General features: G+C 37.3%; 1 long non-coding RNA gene across 1 annotated transcript; it reads right to left on the bottom strand.

Annotated features, from left to right (window-relative positions):
- Positions 1-394: 394 nt before the first annotated feature.
- LOC131227790 (uncharacterized) lies at positions 395-2,336 on the bottom strand. Its single transcript, XR_009162494.1, has 4 exons — positions 1,856-2,336; positions 1,060-1,193; positions 686-882; positions 395-548 (listed from the first exon to the last, which is right to left on the bottom strand). It is a non-coding gene; the product is annotated as an uncharacterized LOC131227790 (long non-coding RNA).
- Between the last annotated feature and the right edge of the window lie 1,821 nt (positions 2,337-4,157).

The following is a 4,157-nucleotide window of genomic DNA, read 5'->3' as shown; positions in this document are numbered from 1 at the left end:
AAGATACATAAACCTCTCAAAGAATAAATATTTATGAAACAAACATCTCCTTCAAACATTGTGAGATTAAAACAGAATTGTCTTCCTAACAAATTTTCCATTATAACCCCAACTTTGGATCTATGAACTTTTCAAATCAACAAAAAATAAGGAAGTTGTTATTGCAACTAATAGCAAATAAAAGAAATAGCATCAGCAAAATCCTGATATCATTTTGACTAGTGAATCCAAGACTATGAGAAACAAAACAGCCAACTTATTTGCATGAAGCTACTTCCAGCAATGTTTCAATATGCAGTTATGTATAAAATTAAAGTGCTTTTTTATTTCTCAGCAGAAAATAGTTGGTTTTCTTGATGAATAGGTATCAAAAGCGTCCAACAAAGCATCCAGCAACCATACAGGCGGGCCCACCTTTCTGGGACCCACATTGTTAATCTTTGTGGAATTGTGTGAACCACCAGTAGTTTACAGTTCAGACATTGTAGGGCTGTAAATAACAGATTGAAGCGAGCCTGCTTGAATGAAGACCTTGCAATGTGGAGGTCCTGAAATATGCCTATAAATAAATCAATATTTCTATCTTAAGGAATTAAGCTGACAAATGAAATACCAAAAACAAATTGTCAGATTTTCTATGAGTCAGGATTAGAAAAAGGCCTCTCAGTTGAAAATAGGACAATACCTCTTCTAAGACAGCAGCAACATTCGACTTTGTACCTTTCCTCAATGATAGAAACTTCTCACGAGCCCGTAGCACAAAAAAGACATTGCAAAATAGGCCATTTGATTTCTTATTCCTGTCTTCTTCATGCAGAGGGGATCCAGAAAAAATCCATGATCCAGCAGACTTCTTGGTAAGAGACACCTCATTTCAGCCTTCTGTAAGATTGATTCAGATCCATTAATATTACAAAAAACAAATTACTTCTGAGGAGAGCTAATTCCAACCATTTCTCACTCATCAGAATCATAAAAACCAAGTATTAGGCTATACGCATAATATTCCCTGAAAATTGAAATACTAAAACCAGGAAACATTTTGGAGAAAAAGCTAACCTGCATGTATCTCTAGAAGCTGCACTTTGGAATCAGCTATTGGAATACTCTGAAAGGCTTCCATTGGATAATGAACCTGTACCAAATTGTAATTAGATTGCCAATTTTTTCATCCAACTGCATGTTGATTAGTCCTGGATAAATAACAAGAGAGTAACTTTTTCTTAGAAAAAAATAAATGACAATCCTCATCAATCTATTAAGCTATCCAAGTAAAGAAAAGTAAGACCACTGCAAGTGTGAGTGATCCAGGTTAGATCCCTGGTTATCTTACCTTATAATACCTTACTTGTAGGCCTGCCAATAGGCTAGGAAAAATAAAAAATTTTAATATGCCCGACTCAGAAAGTTCAGAATCTAGGGCAAAGCTAACCCCAAGCCGGCCCCTAACAGCCTTACTTGTGCCCAAAAAGGAAAAAACCACCTACCACCTTTCAGCGAAACAAAATGTATCAAATCCGAAAGATACATCTTAAAAATCCTTTTATAAAATAAAAGAGTGGAATCTGCAGCTTAAAACAAACCTAAGGCCCTCTTTGGTTGCCACTTAAAAATGAGCTCATCTCATTTTAGTTGAGATTTTATTCAACTCAGTAATCAGTCTTTAGATATCTGAGTTCGACCCAACCAAGTGAATGAAAAGCACATCAGTTATTCTTGTGGAATAGGATTTGGCAGAGGCAATGGTCATAGACCAACCAAACAGAGTCAACCCAGCCAAGTTCCCAGCGGACCAGCTGCTGTTGAACATTGCTAAAAAGGGTTGCGCTGCAGGAAGTGAGGATGGAGTAGTCACCTTTTCAATTAGCTGGAGAGCAGTCACAGCCAAGTTTGTGCCTATACAGTGGGCAGGAGGGTATTTACACAGTGCATTGTCCATCTTACATACATAACTCCATATACCCTTTGCAAAAGCCAGTTTTGCCATCTCGATGTTCAGGCCAACATCTTCTTGGTGCACCATTGCAATCTTGCAAGCGTCTCTAACAGGGACTATGATCAAAATCACAAACTAAGCAGCATTAGAAAAGAGAGGCGGGGTGCGCATGGGGGAGGGAGAGAGAGAACTGCCATGAAACAAAGAAACTGCAAACTTGAACACTAATTTCACAATCATCATGGTCCACTGAATGTCGATTTTCCATTTCTCTATCATCAATTAAACAAAATTGCCTGAGAAAAAGTTCTAGTAAATAATTGATAAAGGTTGTTTTGACAGGACCAATGATGTACAGAGTACAGGCTGGACTAGGAGACTGTTCTTTTAGTTTCAACATTTGGCTTGGCCATGTCAAAATCAAACTTGCAATAGAAGAATAATTGACTTGGGCTTGGCCAATCAACATTTTTTTCAGCCACCACATAGGACAGTTCCAGTGAATGATGCATCATGAGTCACCATGAACTGCAACATGCATGAGATGGATTGATTGCAAAACGTAATCAGTCATCTTCTCATTTTGCAAATTGCCAGAGCTAAATGAATCTTAAAATTCAATGGCATCAAAGAGCCACAAATGGCATAGTGACAGAACTATAGCAGAGACAAAAATGAACTGCATATTGGTACTTCAAAACACAACTGGCTTTTTTCTAGAAATAGATGCAAGTTCAAACTTCAAAACTCAGGGTTCATTCTGGAAATTAAGTCTTTCAATTTCCAAATTCAAACAGGTCAGTTGGTGAAAGAGTTGCCTACCCTACAAAAATGGCCATGCCCCACCTTTGACACAGATGACTTTTTATGAAGTCCATGTTCACTATGCACTTGGAACAAGGGTGAACCAAGTCCTGGGTGAGCTTTAATCCATGGTATACGGACAATTAATTGTTTCTAAACTAAAAGCTATAGTCTGCATTCCAGTTCAAATTCAGTTCACAAATGAGTTCCAGTTGACAGATTTGTCTGGAGTTTAATCTATGAATTAGTAGAAAAATTAGATTAGGATCTGCTGCAATCACATGATACAATCCAGTTCACATGAGTGCATGAATCAGTTTACAAATGAGTGCAAGAAAGAAAAGTAACCGTTGATTTGGAAAAATAACCATTAATGTGCATCACTTCACAAAAACCTGCAACCCATCACTGCAATCACAGAATAAGTCAATGAATCACTTCACAACCATCCATCGACCTGCATCACTTCACAAGCATGTGCATTAGTTACAAAAGTCTAGGACCTGTTGCAATAAGGAAAAGTCAGTTACACAAATGAGTTGATGAATCAGGCTACAAATGAGTGCATGAAGCCCAAGTACTACTCCTACATGTGGTGACAGGTCTGCATCGATGGCTATCAGTTTAGAAATGAGTGCACAAAAGGAAAGTAACCATTGATTTGAAAAAAAAAAAAACCATTGATACAAACCACTTCACAAAACCTGCAACCAAACTCAGCAATCACAAAAAAAAAAAGGTTAATCTATGAACCACTTAGCATGCATGTCCACTGATCTGCATCACTTCACAAGCGTCTGCATTAGTTTCAAAGTCTAGGATCTGCTGCAATCACAAAAATTCAGTCAATGAATTAGCGCATGGATGAGTTTTTACCATTTGCATTTACAGTTTGTAATAGGAATTACAGAACTTTCACAACCACATTTGCATTCATTTTAGTGATTCTGAAATGTGTTCATTTCACATTCCCAACCCCATTTACATATATGAATCAGAAGTTTCACATTCCCACACATGAATATAATGGCAATACAGAAAACTCAGTCCACATGCATATTTAAAGAACCATGACATCTTCACTATCTGTTATCCTTAAACAACTATGAAGCAAAAAAACATGAGATTGTGCATTTATGCTCAGTATAGGTAACCTGACCATGATCATAGTTTTAAAACTCGCTGACTCAACTCGCTGACCACCCCAACTAGCAAGGCCTATTGAAAGAATTCGTCTGCGGGCTTTTAATCTTAGAAGAACTGCGTTGATGTGCTCTACCAAAATCTAGCCATTTCATGAAACAGATAACATGCATGGAATCTAGTCATTTCATCAAACAAATAGCATGCCATTTCATCCAGCCATTTCAACAAACAGATAACATGCCATTTCATCAAACATTTAGCATGTATCAAA

The sequence above is a fragment of the Magnolia sinica genome, chromosome 15 (genome assembly GCF_029962835.1).
Source record: "Magnolia sinica isolate HGM2019 chromosome 15, MsV1, whole genome shotgun sequence".
Taxonomy (NCBI): Eukaryota; Viridiplantae; Streptophyta; class Magnoliopsida; order Magnoliales; family Magnoliaceae; genus Magnolia; species Magnolia sinica.
Note: the sequence above shows the minus strand (reverse complement) of the source record. Positions and strands in the feature narration are given on the sequence as shown.